Consider the following 18,498-nt stretch of genomic DNA (forward strand, 5'->3'; position numbering starts at 1 on the left):
TAGCTGTTTTGTGCCCTCTCCTCCCTCCCTCCCTTCCTTCCATCCTTCCTTCCTTCCTTCCTTCCTTCCTTCCTTCCTTCCTTCCTTCCTTCCTTCCTTCCTTCTTTCCTCCCACTTCTCTTCCTCCCAACCTGCCCAGGAAGCACTGACAGTAGAAGAGATTTAGATGCTCCTGGCTTCAGATTGGAGATGGATGAGCCAACAGCCACCCTCCGTCTGTGTTCCGAGTCTATTAGGAGAAATCTGCTGAGGGTGGAAAAGCAGGGTGACTTTGCTTGTGATTGTCTCTGAAAGAGAAATGACATTCTTTTAGTTCTGTTTTCTTTCTTCTTAAAAAAAACACACAGTACCACATAGCTGCAACAAGAGCCTTTTGTGATCCCTTCCTTTATCTTCCTCTAGCTGGCTTTAAGCTGCCTTATTTGGGATTTCCATGGAGGGCAGGAGGAAAGCTCCAAAAGGAAGGAGGAGGAGGGCTGGTGACGTGCTCCTTCTTTTCAAGGCAGAACTATAGTAAGTGGTCCTTGGCTCACCAGCTGCGTGGATGAGTGTGCTTAGTTGTTTTTGGCAGCTAATTCCTGGTTTTCTTGGCCCCAGCTGTATCTCTTGATTTCAGCTAAGAAGGGCTGTTATGTCCTCATTTTAGGAGGGTGGATACATACATATTAGTATTAGAAATTGTATTTATTGAACGCCTACTATGTGCTTAGTTTCACACAAAGTAAACTCTAAGGCGGGACCAGATGTGTGAAAGTCTACAATTGTGAGTGTGAGAGGAGTTGGAGAGCTTTAAGGAGGCAGGACCCTCCTGAATTGCTAGGAGGTCTGCTTCATCAAACACTCCCTGAGCATCTATGATGTGAATAAGATGTGGTTTCAGCTCCCAAGGAACTCTTGGGTCAGTGGGACAGAGAGGAGTAAGAAATTACAGTGTAACAGGGTATGCTATATGATAAAAGCACAAAAAGGTTCTACAGGAACACAGCAGGGTGGGGCAGTGACTGAGTGAGGATGGAGGAGGCAGCAGAGGATATCAGGGGCTGGGGGGAAGCGTGGTGCAGGCAGAGTGTGACCTGCAGAGGCTCCTGGGCAAGGGTGAGGGAGCCAATGTATTGAACAACTTGGCTCCTTGTTGGCCCAGATATTCACCCTTGATTGCTGGAGGTGGGGGGTGAAAGGTCTGGGGTAGCAGTGGGCACTAGGAGCTTGAGCCAGTGGCTATTTACCAACTTGTTCAAAAGCTCTTTTTTATTTAATAACTGATTCTGTCCTCATAGGCTGTATTGGTGGAATGACAGTTTACTCTTAGGTGAAAAAGAAATGGCTCCATGGAAAAGTGGTGATGGTTTGGGATGGCTGAACTGTTGGCTGAGCCTAGGGGAGTGGTAGGAGATGAGGTCAGAAGGGGGCGGGCAGAGGATGAATGGTTTTTTATACTCAGCTTAGAGTGTGGACCTTAAGGCGGAATACACTTGGATGGATGGCTCTGCAGCTCAGAACAAGGTGTGTTGGCAAGGTAGGAGACCCATGAGCAAGCTTTTCCAAGAATCCGTGAGGGATTTGAGAGTGTATTAAGGCAGCGAGGAGGGAGAGGGGCTTGGGTTTAAGGTACATTCATAAGGAGGTCAAATCTCAGTGCTGGTGACTGACTGGATGTAAGGTGATGAAGAGGGAAAATTGAGAGTGACTCTCTGGATTTTGGTGAGAGTAAAGGTGATGCCTGGTGCAACGGAATCCAGATGAAGCTGAGGGGATGGGGTGGGGATGATAGTGGACCACTTGAAGAGGGGGAGGACAGGGTAAAGGGGGTGCTGTGTGTAAGCATCCCAGGCGCAGGACGTCTCATGAGTGAAAACAGCATGGTGTGTATAGAAGATCCTGTTGAAGCCAAAGCAATGTGAGTAGAGGAAAGAAGTGGGGCATACGTTGAATGTGTGGCTAGTTTCATCCCTGTCTTGGAGCCAGCAGGAAGGGTTTGGACTTGATGGTACCAAGGGGTGACAGGTTAAAATGGGTGTTAAGATTAGAGTGAGGGCTTGGCTGGTGGAAAGGACACTGGAAAGGCACACGTGGGTGGCTCATGCGAGGTTCACTGAGCTCTAGATATTTGGGGGCCCTGAGGGTGCAGTGGGGGTGGGTGAAGGGCTGCTAAAGGGAGCAATGGGGAGTGTAAACAGGACACCCTCAATTCACTACTTTTTGCTCTTTTGTCTTTGGGGTTTGGTAAAATATTTCATTTGACCCAAGAGTTTTGCTGCTAAAGTAAAATCGGAAAACCATTGTACTAGGCAGTCATGGATGTATCTGGAAAAATGGTGTGGGAACTTTAACAACATGGGTACAGGGTGTGCTCTATAGATGAAAGGAGTTGAAATGCATTTCTCTGTCAGAATTTAAAAGTTGTGCTTTGGGTTTGAAGCTCTGAAATACAAACGAGTAATGTGAGACTTAATTACATGCTCTTATTTTCTCAGTTCACACATTTATTTTGTTCCCCACGTTATGCATGGTGTAGCATACAAAGACCCAGCCCCTTCTCTGAAGGACCTTATTATTTATAAATATATAAACAACTACAACTCAAGCCCTAGTGAAGTGTGGTAAGTACTAATCCAGGCAAGGACACAAGGGGCCCAAGTTAAAGAGATGAGGTGTGTCACCTCAACCACCTGCCACCCTGAGAAGGGCTCTTGAGTAGAGTAGGCTGAAAGTTCCAGAGCCAGAAGTCCCTGTGAGGGCCGCTGAAGCAGGTGGAGCACTGGAAGACCCTGAATGTCCAGCCTGTTATAGAAGGAGAAAGAAAGACCCAGAGGGAAATATTCTTTAGGATACTGGCCCAGAGTCTTCTTGTAGTGTCCTTCTCTGGCTCGGGTATCAGGGTAATGCTGACCTTGTAAAATGAGTTTGGGAATGTTATTTCTTCTCCAATGTTATTGGAGACTTTGAGAAGGGTTGGTGTTAATTGTTTAAATGTTTGGTAGCATTCACTAGGGAAATCATCTGGTTATGGGCCTTTGATTGTTGGGAGATTTTTGATTACTGATTCAATCTCTTTACTCATTATTGGTCTGTTCAGGTTTTCTATTTCTTCATGATTCAGTCTTGGTAGGTTGTATGTTTTTGGAATTTGTCCATTTCTTCAAGGTTATCCAATCTGTTGGTGTAGAATTGTTCATAGTAATCTCTTGTGATCATTTTGTATTTCTGTGCTATTAGTTGTCATAGCTCCTCTCTATTTTCCGATTTCAGTTTTGAGTCTTCTCTCGTATTCCTTATTAGACTAGCTATAGATCTGTTAATTTTGTTTATCTTTTCTAAAAATCTGCTCTTATTTTTGTTGATTTTTTTCTGTTGTTTTTCTGGTCTCGATTTCATTTATTTCTTCTCTGATCTTTGTTATTTCCTTCCTTTGCTCTCTTTGGGCTTATGTTTGTTCTTATTTGAAATTTCTAACCCTTGAGTAACAGAGGAGAAAAGATGGTCTTACACAAGGCAAAGGAACTGGGGTTTCTTCATTCTTCCTTTATTAGGCTATAAGGTATGAACAACACATATTATTGTAACTCTGGGAATGAGGCTCAGTATACCGTAAATGGAAGAGAGCTAAGGGATCCTGGAAGAGGTAGCAGTAGTACTTACTACTTGGTGCTGGAGAAAATGACCCTATAGAATGTTCTTCTGATTTGGCCACCATAAGTGAGATGAAGGATATGCACATATAGGAGGAAATGATTGATTCCAAGTATGGTCACACTTGCTTGGTACTTCCTCCCACTTGGTCTAGCCTAGCAGTGCATTGTGCATTGAGCAAAGTAGTGGCCGATGGAGTGTGTTTTGTGTATTTCTCATGGAGCCATATGTAGTCAATTTAAATGAATGTCCTTCCATCTGAGAATTTGTTTTTTCTAAATTTGGGAAGTTTAAATATCCATTATTTCATGAAATGCTGCTAATGTGTTTTTGTATTTTTGTTCTTGTTTTGGCAAAGGAAAAAAATGGGCAGTTCTATTTTAGTCCCAAAAATCCTTTTAGGAAAATGTTTCAGAGCGTGAAATCCAAATTCTTGGGAGCCACAGTTTATGCCCTAGGTTTTTAGTGAAAACTTCAGTGCCTGTGACTTAGGCCCCCGGACACTCTTGAGGCTGCCCTTCCTCTCCAGCTCCCCTCCGTGATAGACACTTTTCCTCTTCCTTAGTCCACCTGTCTTGTTCTTGTTTCTTCCACCCGTCTGGCTCTTTTAGCTAATGTGACCTTTGGGATATCTGTTTGGTCCTTGATTCTGCCACCATCCCTGTGTGTGACCTTCAGAGAAACCTCATTTCATGTGCTGACCCCCAGCCTATTTCCAGGCCCCAGAATCTCAGCCCTGGACCTATGGCCAACTCATAAAACTCCGGAAGACAGTTTGCACGTACATTTTCTGATTTGATATTTTAGATATTACTGATTACATTTCCATTCATTTAGTAGTATCTGGCATGCATTTCTTGGGTATCAGGCATCCCTAGGAGTACTGATGATGGGAAGACTATGCCAGTCCTGGACAATACTATGCAAAATGTGTTTGCTGAGGGTCTAAGGAAAGGGTAGGCTGTCCTGAGGGCACCTTTGTTTATAAATGTAAAAGCACCATGGGCAGCAGGATGTACACTGAGCTGAGAGGAGACCTGTATTTGAGTTCCTGCTTCACCGTTAATAGTTGTAGGCCTCATTTAAGTCTCGCAAATGAATCCCTCTTTTATTTATGGATGAATAAAATGGGGTTTGGCCTGGATTCTCTCTGTGAGGCTCTTTCTAAGCCTGCAGTTCTCTGATAGCACACTAGTTTTGGGGGCGTCTGTCACCTCCGAGAAATATGGTTGGAGATTGCTAGTCATGACAACTAACAGCAGAGGGGACCTAATGTGTAGCCCCCAGCTTGGGTGAGCGTGGCAGACTCTGAGATGAGGAGAACCTGGCCGTTGCTCTCAGGGGGTCTTTTATTTCTTTTTTAGTCCCTCCTCCTGACTCCTCATCCCACCCCACCCACCCCACCCCATGACTCCTTCTTCAGTGGGTGCTAAGTTCTAAGCTGAATTGTTCTTGCATCATTTCATATGTATCAGTTTTATTCTTTTAAGTAGATACTGCTCTTATAGAAGTCTGGGACCAGGTCTTTTCAAGTGCTGTGCTGGTGAACTTTTTAATAAATGGTTCTCTGGGAAAGAAAGAATTCCTGATTTGTAGCATTTGCAGGTTTCTTAGGTCTAAAAAGCTCCCACTATGATGATTGCAAACTACTAATGAGATATCACTGAAGCCCAAAAGAGATATCTACAATCAACTCTCACAAGTCAGTATAAGCCAGTATGAACAAGTATGAGCCAGCAGGATCCACTATGAGCCAGTATGAGCTAGCTTCAGCACATTGTTGTGGCTCTGGGAACAGATAGCTTGGTGCTGGCACACATAGCAGGTTCTCAGGAACTGCTTGCTTGGCACCATCCCCGCTGTGAGGACAAGAAGAAAAAAGGGAGGACAGAGAAAAGGTGCTGCTTAGACCTGCCATGTGGGGCGTGTATTGTTAGCACCTTTGAAAATTGATCCTTTCCCATTGTCTTTTCCATCTTCCATCTATGGCTAAGTAATCTTTCTCAAATAATACATTTTGAATCATGTCACCTTTTAAAGTGGTTAACAGCTCTTCATTGCCTACACAGATGAATTCTAAATGCCTTAGCGTGGTATTCAAGGTGCTTTAGGGTTGCATGCCCAGCTGCCTCATCAATCTCATCTTCAGCATTCCTTGGCTTGGACTCTATGTCCCACCCCCTCTACACTTCTAAACCACTCAGAATGCCATGTTTTCGAGCCTCCTGACCTTTGTATGTATTGTGGCCTCTGCCTTGCTTGCCTTTCTTTCACTCACCTGCTGGAGAATTCTTACATACTCTTATGGGCTTGCTCATATGCTGCTTCCTTTACAGAGCTAGACTTGACACTATTTGGGCAGTTAGACTCCCCCTGAAGTGCTCCCTGCAATCTTTAGATAACTCTATTAGAGCATCAATCCCACTGTGTCATATTATTACACAAGCGTTTTTCAATCTGAGCTCCTTGAGAGTAGGGAACATTTATTTGTTTTATTTCTTGTACCTAGCACTATGCCTGGTACATACAAGCAGTAGCTGCGCAACAGTCACGCGTTAAATGGCTAACCAGAGAGACCATAGGACTTGGCTTCTCCCCACTGTTCTTGTCTCTGATTCAACCGCTTAATTTGCAATTGGCAGCAGCTTCAATTCTTCCTTCTCCACCTGGGCTTAAACCAATACTAAAAAGTTTTATTTGGTTGACTGTTGTCCTTCCAGGCAGATGAAAGTGGCAATTCAACCCTCTCTTTCTTATCAACCCCTGCATGTGTCAGAGCATGTGAAGATGGTGTGTGTGGGAACTGTGGCTCTCTGGCGACTTCCCTCGATTTAATTAGTCTGACCTTCTGTGATAATCCCCTTTGGATGTTCCCGCTCCCCCCTCCACTTCTGTATCATATTCAGGCTTCTGCTTTCATCAGCAAAAGACCAACTGCTCAGCTCAGCCTGTAGCATAATTCACAGCTTTGCTCTCAAAAATGAACTTTTACTCCGATGGAGCTGTTCTTAGCATTAAAATTGGCCTGAGAGAGCTAGGAAAGTTTATCTTGGAGCCAGCATGGGGTCTGTCCCTCCAAGTCAAATATTTCTTTTTAAAACTAGAATGAGCTTTAATGTGGCACTACCAATAGCTTCCTGAAATATTGGGATATCTCTAAACATTAACATTTAGTTACAGTGCTGAAGGCTTTCTGGAGAGTTTTTAAGTCTGCCTTGCTCCTTTGAATAACCAGGGCTTTCACACATGATTTTTTCTTTTTAAATTTATTTCAGACTATGCAATCTCTCTGGTCAGGAGGGGGAATACATTGAAACAACTCAATACTGGCTTAATTGAACAGCTATTTATTTTCAGCCCACCTCATAAGATTTTCTGAATGAGGCGGAAAAGCCACTTTAGAATGATCCACAAAATCAAACCAATACCCTTGGAGATTCTGGTCTTCAGGATTCTGGGGTCATTCCAGGGAGTTTAATGTTCTCTTTTAAACCCTCCACCCCAGCCCAGGCTGAACTGTATAATTAGTATGTGCTCCATTTCCTCTTTCTTTCTCTATTTTGGAATAAAATGTAGCAATGTATAAAGGAATGATTTAGTTTTCAGCACTGTAAGATAGGACAGGGTTATTTGTAAATGAATTTACTCAATGCTTATTGATATACACCCTGGGGCAGGAATTATTCTATGCACTGGAGATACAGAGATGAGAAGGTATGAGCACTACCCATGAGAAATCCACTGAGGGTAAGAGACGGACATATCAAGAGAGAAGTATAATTGAGGCCCATGAGGCACATTAACAGGGCATCTGGAAACCAGAGCAAGAGGTGGCTAGCTCTGTTGGAAGAATTGAGGAAACTGTCATAGATAACTCTATCAGAGCATCAGTAGAGAATTGGACACTGAGCTGGATATTGTAGGTTCAGTAAGTAGAGTTTTTACAGTGGCTGCAGGCTAAAAAGAGTACCCTGGGCAGTGCCCTTGCACCTTGAATAGTAGGCATGATTTCGGGTGGCTTGAGCACAAGGAACATCAGACTGGGGCATTGAGTGATGAGGCTAGAAGGGTCTTTGGGACCAGATTACAAAAGGTTTATCATGCTGTGTTAAGGAAATTGGATCTATCCAGTTGGCACTGTGGCTATGGTAGGACTAGAAGCAGAATAAGGGAATATACAGATTAGAATTTGTAAAAGCTAATGGATAGTGGCATGGCAGAGAGAGGAATGGAAATAAGATAAAAACACCATGATAATAGATTCAGAAATGAAATGATGAGGGCCTCAGTGAATTCAATGACAGCACAGAGAGATGGGAGAGAGTTGTCTGCAGCTGCCAATTAAAATCACTATCCAGGGGCTCAGAGAGTGACATTGGTTGTGGCAGCCATCAAACACCAGGGGTGAAGTGATCACAGGCTGTGTGGAATGTCACTGTGCCTACTCAAAAAATAACTATGTCTTAAAGAATACACATACATATATAAAGCTTGATATCACAATGATTCACCTAGATGTATGAGGAGGTGTTTCAAGGTCAAAGTGCCACTGAGATTGAGTGGCAGAACATTTACTGCTCTCCGAATATCCATGTGCTCACCCAAATTTCCCAACCTCCTTGCAGTTAGATGGGGCCATGTGATTAGTTCTGGCCAATGGGCTATAAGCAGAAGTGATCTGCGTTGGTTTTAGGTTGAAGCAATTAAGAGCTGTCTCTTCCCTTGTCACAGTGTCTTGGAAGCCTGTGTCCTGTAGGTGCACATCCCTTGGATCTACGAGTCACCACTTGAAAGGAAACTTCCTTGGGGAGTTTCCAGATACGCAGAGAACTTTGCATGAATAAGAAATGAGTTTTTATTGCTAAGCCATGAAAATTTGGGGACTCTTTGTTACCAAGGCATAACTTAGCTTATCCTGACAAAAATGCTACCTTTAAGGCTAGTGAGGCCTGGAGTAGATGGAATGAGGCCAGTATCTATGGGTGAAGGTTATTTGAGCTCCTTTACCACAAGCTGATGCTTTTCAGAAAAGCGTTCGGAAGGAACCACATCACAGAGGTATGCTTATCTGCCTCAGAACACTTGGGCTCTCCTTGGCTGGAGAATATGACAGTTTCCTCAAACAGGCAGCTCCTTGGGAGAAAAAAAGAAGGATCATATGGTGAAATGCCAGAGTCCTTCAGGATGCCAGGGAGATTGACAGCTATTTTTAGTACTCCTGGAGTATGTGTCATCCTGAGAAAGCATAAATGTATTACAAGCCTCTGGGGGCAGGATGAAAGCTTCTCCAGTCATCAATAGCATAAGCCTCTTGTCAAGCCTGAGGCAGAAACGGGAGCTGAGGTGGGAAGAGGATTCGGAATCGTGTGCTAGGGGAGGAATGGCTCAAGGACCTGGGGATGTTGGGCCTGGAGGTAGGAGGACTTGGTGGGGGTTATAGGATTGGGTTTTTAAAAATTCAAGGGCTGTTAGGTGAAAGAGAGAGTGGATTTGTTTCTGGTAGTACATGCGGGGCAGAGTTATACCAATGGATAGATGGTATACGGAGACAGATTCCAGGTCAATAGAAGGGTATACATGCTACAGACAGAGCTGTTGGAAGATAGATTGTTAGGGCCGCCTTTGTGGGTGGCAAGTTCCCCATCACTGAAAGAGCTTAATCAAAGGTTGGAGAATCACTTGGCAGAGAGGTTGCTGCAGTAACAGGGAGCAGGAATTTGGATACAGTACTGGCTTTAAATACCTGTTCTTCTATTTCCATTTCTTCCACCCCAAGGCTATATAAACTTGGGTGTCATGTGACCATTCTGAATGGATTTCTTTAATTGTGAATAATAATAATATAATAATAATAATAATGTTACCTCTCAGGATTATGGTAGATATATGATGTGAAATACATTCACAGTCTGGTTTTGAGATACATTGATAATAACACTACTATCAACCACTACAACGATGAGACCTCACATTTATTGGACACCTAGTTTGTGCTAGGTACCATGCTTTGCACACATCATCTCATTTGACACTTATAATAACCATATGAGATGGGTACTATTATTATCTCCATTTTACACTTGAGAAAATGGAGGACTGGAGTGACTTGCCTAAGGTCACACAGTCAGGAATTTCCAAAGTTTGGGACTCCAATCCAGGTCTGCATGGCTCTGGAGTCTAAACTCTTAATTGCTAAACTTATTATAATTCTTCATGATCAAGATAGAAGACGCTAATCTGAATACAGCAAAAGGACCATAATTTCATTTAAAGGGACCCAGCATTGTATGGACATCTGGTCTGGATGAAATTAAGTTTTCTTCTAATATCTCCTTTCATGATTGTGCGCATAGTATTCAGTTGTGTTTTATAGCAGTGATGTTTTACAATGGTGTGTCGCAGTTATCTATTGCTACCTATTAAACTACCCCAAAACTTAATGACTTAAAATGACAGTAATTATTTTATCATGTACTCTCATGGTTCTGGGAGTTGGCTGGGCTTAGCTTGGTGCTTCTTGCTCAGGGTTTCTTATGCAGGTGCAGTCAGGTGAGGGCTGGGGCTGGAGTCACCTCAAAAGCTTCCTCATTTCATGTCTGTATGGTGACTGTTGCTGTTGGCTGGGGACATCCACATGTACCCTCTCCAGGTAGCCTGGGTTTCCCTACAGCATGGCGACTCAGTTTCAAAAGTGAGCATCCCAACAGAGCCAGGTGTTTTTGACCTGGCTTTCAAAGTCACAAGGCATCACTTCCTCCCTAATTTCAAGCCCTCCCAGATTCAAGAGGAGGGAGAAAAGACCGCTCACCTCCTAATAGAAGGAATGCCAAAATCACGTCGAAGGAAGTACATGCGAGATAGGAGGTATTACTGAGGCAACTTTTAGAAAATATATTCTGACACAGGCTGATAGGAGGCATTAGTTCAAGGTATCATTTTGGCAGAATAGTGAAAAAGAGCTAGGAAAGAAAGGGCTGAGAATTTCTACACTATTTCCATTTTGTGGTCATTTAATTTTAAAGAAAACCATTCCAGCTGATATGTTTCTATAATTTGTGTTAACTTAAACATTGTTCAATATCTAATACGATTTTTGTCAACTTCAACATTGGCTTTCAACCTAGCCAATGTCTGATACCTGTCCTTCATAGGCTATATTTTGTTATATATTTATATGTAAAAATTAATATCCCATAGCTTACAACTTAAACATTTGCAGTTATGTCTTTTTCTGCCCGAAGATTTTCTGAAGAGTATTCAATGGACATTCGTTGACTGATTTTAAAAAGTTCCTTATTCTTTTAATGCTAAAAAGGTGAAGCAAAGAGGGTGATATTAATCATGATGTTTCTGATGGTAAAAAGAAATTTGAGAAGAGACTAGAAGACTGTGGCCATACTGTTCATACTGTACAGCTCTCTTCTTTGGGAAATTGTTCTTAGTAATGTTTCCCTTGAATGGTAGTATAAAGAGCTGAAAACCCCTAGATTCTCTTTGATGAAAGTGTATTCTGAGGAAATAGGATTAGAGAATAAAGATTAAGCATCACCTATGGGTCTTTTAGTTCATACTCTTGATGGAAAGAATTCTGTCGAGGGAACCTAGGTAAGGAGTCGGGGAGTCACGTCATCTACTGTTGAGTTTTGATGACTGGACTTTAAGTGCTTGCCAGGCTGTGTGTGGCAGGGAGAAAGAAGAAAGTAAAAATTTAACTGCAGGAGTGAGACACCATCTTGGCTCTTCCAGACATTCTCGGTGGCTTTCCAAGGCACTGCTTTGCCCTTGTTTCTGACATTGCACATGCTCCTTCTTCTGGGCTGCACTGAACCAATGGCATTTGGGCTCTTATTGGCTTCCCCTCCTTGTCTCTCTACTCCTATGAAATCCATTCAGCAAGTGCCTCATAAGCACTTCGATCTGTAAAGCAGAGCCTTTCAGAATTTATGTCAGTGAATGGGACACTGAAAGACAATTGATTAACTCTGTATCATGGACTAGAGCGGGACTAGGAATTTATAGAGGGAAAACAAAAGGGCAGGTGGAAGAAGTGATTGCAGGCCTGGTAGAATGTCACTGTGTCTACTAAAAAATGACTATGTCTTAAAGTACATACATAGAAGATGGTCTTTTGCAAACCAAGATGGGTGTGAGACTCTCACTTGCCCAGCAGTGAGACCTAAATAGGGAGAGGAAAAGAGAGATGAAGATTGATAGAAACAAATGTTTTATAAGAATATAATTGTTTTAGATTTTTAGAACCGCAGTCATATTTGTATTTTATATATATATAAAAAGAAGTGATTGCATTTTATATTTATTTTATATATACATATACATAAAATACAACTTGAAAACACACACAGAAGTACACACACACACAGAAATAACAAATGCAAGTTTTTTTTTTCTTTTGAGGAGAGTATTTCAGCATTTCTTCATATAAAGTTTTTTTTACTTTAACATAGAATCCCTGAGGCTGATCAGCCCTTCTCCCTCTATTCCTTCTTCCCCTCTCCTTCCTTCCCTCCCTCCCTCCCTCCCTCTCACTTCCCCTGCCCTCCTTTGTCTCTTCCTTTTTAATCATATGGAAATTTTCAAACATAAACAAAAGTAGACAGAAGAGTATAATGAACCTTGATAAAGAGTTCCTCTTTGGAACATTTATGGTAAGGTTTGGTTTACCAAAAAGAAAAAAAAAGTCTAGAAAATTTAGGAAGACTCCTATTTGTGTAAACTGAAGAATAAATGTATTTTAAAAAATTATCCTCAGAAGATATGTACATGTAATAAAATTATAGAGACCTCCTGACCTAATATAGATCAGTAAATCCAGTAGAACAGTAGCAATATCAGAAGGGCCCCTTCTCCACTTGCACATTTTTAAAAATTTATCTTCATGAGGCTCTAAATCTAAGGAGAAATGCTGAAAATATTTGACTAGGCCAGTGTTTTTGCCCAGTTATGATATATGACATATGATGCAACTGATGAATTATTTCAATGAAATAATCAAGTTGATATATTTTGGGTTTTTTTAAAATGCCAAATTGACCAATGGTTTCACAAAACCAACCTTTTGAAGCATGATATAGATAGTGCTTTTACCCTAGTGTGCTATGGCCCAGTGAGAGGAGGGAAGATGTACTGGAGCTGAGAGAGGCATGTTAGACTGGGGTTAGGTCATACAGTGAGGCTGAGGTGGATTGAGCAGGAGAGCCTGGCCTTTGGACTTCCACCTATGAGGGATCCCCAAGGCAGAAATGAATTTCCAGAACTGGCAAGTGATAGCCAAGAGGTGGACTGGCCTCAGAGTTGAGGAGTTGAGTGTTCAAGTTGCTTGTGAGGGGCACCTGGGAGCTGAGGAGCTAAGGAGCTAAGGAGGAGAGCTGAGAAAATTGTAGGTGTATTAAGAAGGAGGAGGACAGGTAGCTTAGGATGAAGTCTGTGAACCAGGTGAAGGTGTCATAGATCTGTTCTTAGTGGAACTGTCCCTATGGAAGGCTTGGACCACTGCAAATGCTGAGCCAGAGTAAGCAGTGGTGGGTATTGCCTGCATGGAACCATCTTGAGGTATTGCTAGAGCATGGCTCTCTCACTGTTGCACATTAGCATCCCTGGGGAGCTTTTACAAATCCCCACACCTAGGCTGTACTCCAAACAAATCAGAATCTCTCCAGATGGGTCCCAGGCATCAGAATTAAAAAAAATTCTTCCAGCAACTGCAATAGGCAACCAAGTGAGAAGCAAGTGGCACAGAGTATGAGACAGGGTAATAAAGGCACTTGGTTCTGTCCTGCCACTAACACAAGTTATGTGATCTTGGACAAATCACTTAATATCTTTGAGCTCCAGTAGTTTATCTAGAACTTGAAGGGGTTGGACTAAGTGATTTTATTGGTGTTTTAAAATATGACCCCCATTTTTTTTAAGAGGTGGAGTCTGCTTCCTCTCCCATTGAATCTGTACTTTGTGATTTCCTGACCAATAGAATATGGAAGATGTGATGCAGTTTCTGGGTCTTTATCTTAGGGTGCTGACAGCTTCTACTTTCTTCCTTCCAGGATACTTGCTTTTGGAACCCAGCCACCATGTTAACAAGAAGCCCAGGCCACATGCAGAGGTCATACGCAGGTGTTCCAGCAGGCAGACCCATCTGGGGTCCCTGTGGATCTCTAGCATCAACTGCCACATGTGTGTGTTTGTGATGATATAGATCCCTAGCTGTTGAGTCACTCTCAGCTTCGAAACTTTTTAGCTGATGGCCTAGACAGACATTCCCCACTGTGGGCAGAGATAAACCGTCCCCACATGTCTTGTCCAAATTCTTGATCCACACTGTCCATGAGCATAATAAAATGGGTGTTTTATTTTATGAAGTTTTGGGGTGGTTTTCTACACAGCAATGATAACTGGAACAATCTCGCAGCTTTAGCATTTAAAGAATATTAGAGAGTGATAGCATAGTGGAATATTTAATGGATGAACTCTGGAGACAGCCTGCCGAGGTTCAGATCTGAGCTCTACCTTTCTCTAGCTGTGTGAATTAGGGTAAATTATCCTATGTCTCTATTTCCTTTGACATGAGATACTAATAATGCCTACCTTATAGAATTGTCAAGAGGATCAAATAATATATTTAAAGAGTGAGTCCCATGCAAATGTTTGTTTGGAATGATTTTAATGATAGCAATAAAGAACATGACTTAGCCTGTGTTACCTCTAGTTTGCAAGATGCTGGAGAGGGGTGAGGTAGGTGGGGGCTGTTGCATAAGCTGGGCACGACCTGCGTTTGCCCAGCACACATCCCATGTTGCTAAAGACGTCCACATTGTCCTTACCTATTCAGCAGGTGTTCAAAGGCACCTTGGAATTGTGTGTGTCTCTGGACCTGTCACTGTCATGTTGCTCAGCAATTGGATTCTGCAGAGTGGAAGCATGTGGCTTGTTGGCAAGGCAACTAGTTCAGAGCAGGGACATTTCCAGGTTGAAAGAGCTTGCCTTTGTCAATTGGGTTACAGCCCTCATAAAAACCTGTTTGTTTGTGTTCTTTTCTGGGTGCTCTGGCACATCAGGCCACCTTGAGCGCTGAGGGGCGAGTGCTCTCCACGCACGAGTGGCTCCAGCTGCACTCCTCTCTCTGTATGCCCTGGCTGTGAAACCAAGCTCAGGCTCCTCGGTGTGGAGAATGCCTGGGACTGGCGATGCTAGGGTAATCTCGCTCCATTCTGTGCTGGCGAGGTGAGGGCCAAAAACCCTGAGTGCTTCTGACTTTTCTCTTTTTGCCTCCAGGTAGATGGAGAGATTAGGGAGAGGGTTTGCAGCTCCTCTGCTCCTGCACACAATGCCATCAATTTTCATTTAAAAACCAGAAGGGTAGCCTTCTAAAATACTGAATTTTGGGTGTGACAAATAGAAATTTATGGCACAAGGGTTGAGTGCCAAACCATTAAAATCTGTCAGCAGGGCCATTATGAGTGAAATGAAAGGATATGAAAGTTGAAAAATTCAGATGCTCAGGGTGGCATCATGGGAATTGGTAGCTGATAGCAAATTCTTGGTTTAAAGGCTCTGTCGTTTGCACAACTTTGATCTAGGGAAAATTAACCTTTCTGAACCTCCACTTATATGTAGAAAGAGGATGATCATGGCATCTTATCAGGACAATGTTGTGAGGGTTGAAATGGATCGAGTCTATAAAAAGAGCTTTTTAAACCATAACGCTTGACAGATGTTCGGCTGTCTACGCTGGTTTGAGGTGACTCCATAAAGGACCCTTACCCTTGATTGTCAAGATCAAATAATATTTCTTTTTTTCTTCATTTATTTATTCACTCACTCATTCATTTATTCAACAAATTTTTACTGAGCACGTACTATTTGCCAGGCACTATACCAGTTGCTGGTCATATAATTAATGAACAAAACAATAAAAGATCCTGTCTTTCTGAGCTTAATGCTAGTGAGTAGGAAGACAGGTAAATAAGCAAAATGTGGTATATTAGGTGGTGATAACTGCTATACAGGAAAATAAAGCAGACAGGGGACTGGGGATTTACAGGGTGAGTGTTTCGGTTTCAAATACCATGTTAAGGAAGGTCCCACTGAGAGGGTGACATTTGAGTAAAGACTTGAAAGCAGTGAGGAAGTGAGCCATGAAGTTCCCTGGGTGAAAAGCTTTCTATGCAGCGCAGACAGGATGGATGTATAAATGCCCAGGGAGTGGACCTGGTGTGTCTGAGAAATAGCAAGGAGGCCAGGGAGCTGAAGTGGGGTGAGAAGGAGAGAAATGGGAATTTCAGGGCCAGATCATGGGGGGCCTTATAGATCACTCCAAGAACTTTGGCTTTTCTCTGAATGAGATGGGAAGCGCATGGAAGGTTTGGAGCAGCTGATGGATATGATCCCACTTAGTTTTAAAAACTATAATAAAAAACAGCTTTATTGGGATAGAAGTGACATACAGTAAATGACACATTGAAAGTGTGCAATTAGAGAATTAAAAACTTTTAAATAAAATAAATTAATTAAATGGGAAAAAATAAAAACTTTTAAATTATGGTAAATATATATATATTTAACATAAAATTTACAGTCTTAACCATTTTTCCACATATGGTTCATTAGTGTTTATACCATCACATTGGTGTGTGACTAATATCATCTTTCAAAACTAAAACTCCATACTATTAAACAAAAACTTCCCATTCTCTCCTTCCCCAGCCTCTGGCAACCACCATTCTACTTTCTGACTGTGAATTTGACTGCTCTAGGTATCTCATGTAGGTGGAATCATACAATATTTGCCTCTTTGTGACTGGCTTATTTAACTCAATTTTCACTCATGTTGTAGTGTATGTCAGAATTTCCTTCCTGTTAGATGATAATCTTCCATTGTTTGTACATACTACACTTATCTGTTACTGGACACTTGGGTTACTTCCATGATTTAGCTGCTGTGAATAATGCTGCTCCGAACATGGGTATAGAGATAGCTCTTGGAGACCCTGCTTTCCATCTATTGGGTATGAACCCTGAAGTGGAATTGCTGGATCATGTGGTAATTCTATTTTAAATTTTGTACAAAACCACCATATTGTTTCCCATTGTGGCTGTACCATTTTAGATTCGTACCAACAGAGCACAAGTCTTTGAATTCCTCTACAGCCTTGTTAGCATTTTCTATTTTCTGTCTTTATTTTTTTTGGATAGTTACTATCCTAATGGGTGTGAGGTGGTATCTCATTGTGGTTTTGATTTGTATTTTCCTAATGATTATGATGTGCAGCATCTTTTCATGTGTCTGCTGGCTATTTGCATATCTTCTTTAGAGAAATGTCTATTCAAGTCCTTTGCTCAGATTTTAATCTTTTTTAAAAAAAGATTTTATTTATTTACTTTTAGAGAGAAGGGAAGGAAGGGAGAAAGAGAGGGAGAGAAACATCAATGTGCGAGAGCTACAGTGATCGGTTGCTTCCCACACACCCGCAACTGGGGGCCTGGCTTGAAACGTAGGCATGTACCTTGACTGGGAATCAAGCTGGCAACCTTTCTGTTTGCAGGCCTGCGCTCAATCCACTGAGCCACACTAGCCATGGCTAACTATTTTTTCCTTTTATAGTTGAGTTTTATGAATTCTTTATATATTCTGTATCTTAATCCCTTATCAGTTATATTATTAACAAATATTGTCTTTCATTCCATAGGTTGCCTTTTCACTCTGTTGATTGTGTACTTTGATGCACAAATGTCTTTTTATTTTTGATGTAGTTTCATTTATTTATTTTTACTTTTTTGCCTATGGCAATTTGATACATTTTTATCTATCTATCTATCTATCTATCTATCTATCTATCTATCTATCTATCTATGAAGCCATTATCATAATCAAGATAGGAAACAGTTCCAACACTCCCTCAAATTTCCTTATGCCTATGTGATCTCTTCTTTTCGCTCCTCTCTTCCCCCACCCCTGTCACTTGTCCCCATGTAGTCACTGATCTGCTTTCTGTCATTAAAAATTAGTTTGTTTTTTCTAGTATTTTAAATAATTGGAATCATAGGGTATGCATTCTTTTTCTCTGGTCTTTTTTTCACAACATAATAATTTTGAGATTGAGCCATGTTGTATCAATAGTTCACTCCTTTATACTGCTGTGTAGTATTCCATTGTATGGAATTGGGTGTACCCAATTTGTTTACCCAGTTTCTCTAGATGCTTGGGTTATTTTTAGTTTTTGGCTATTAAAAGTGAAGCTCCTGTGGCCCTGGCCAATGTGGCTCAGTTTGTTGGAGCGTGTCCCATAAGCTTAAATGTTACAGGTTTTATATATTTCCAATCAAAGAACATACCTAGGTTGCAGGTTTGATCCCGGTAGGGGCAGGTATTGGAAGGCAACCAATCAATGTTGATCTCTCACATCAATGTTTCTCTTTCGCTCTCCTCCTTTTCTCTCTCTATATAAGCAATGAAAAAAGGTTCTTGGGTGAGGATTAAAAAAAAAGGAAGCTGCTATGAACATTCCTATACAAGTCTTTGTATGGGCATATACTTGCTATCTCCAGGGTAAATACCTAGGAGCGAAATAGTAATCTCATATGGTGTGTGTAGGCGGTTGTGCCATTTTACATTTGTACCACCAGTTTGAGAGATCCTGTTGCTCCACATACTTGCCAACATATGGAGTTATTAGTTATTTTAATTTTAGTATTTCTAATAACTAAATATCACTGGGTAGTGATATCTTATTGTGTTTTTAATTTGCACTTTTCTAATGACTATTCATGTTGAGCATCTTTTCATGTTCTTATTTGCCATCCACATATCTTTTTTTTGTAAAGTGTTCAAATAATTTCCTAGTTTTTAAATTA

This window comes from Pteronotus mesoamericanus, unplaced genomic scaffold (genome assembly GCF_021234165.1).
Source record: "Pteronotus mesoamericanus isolate MK-2021 breed Mesoamerican mustached bat unplaced genomic scaffold, CSHL_Meso_final scaffold_167, whole genome shotgun sequence".
Taxonomy (NCBI): domain Eukaryota; kingdom Metazoa; phylum Chordata; class Mammalia; order Chiroptera; family Mormoopidae; genus Pteronotus; species Pteronotus mesoamericanus.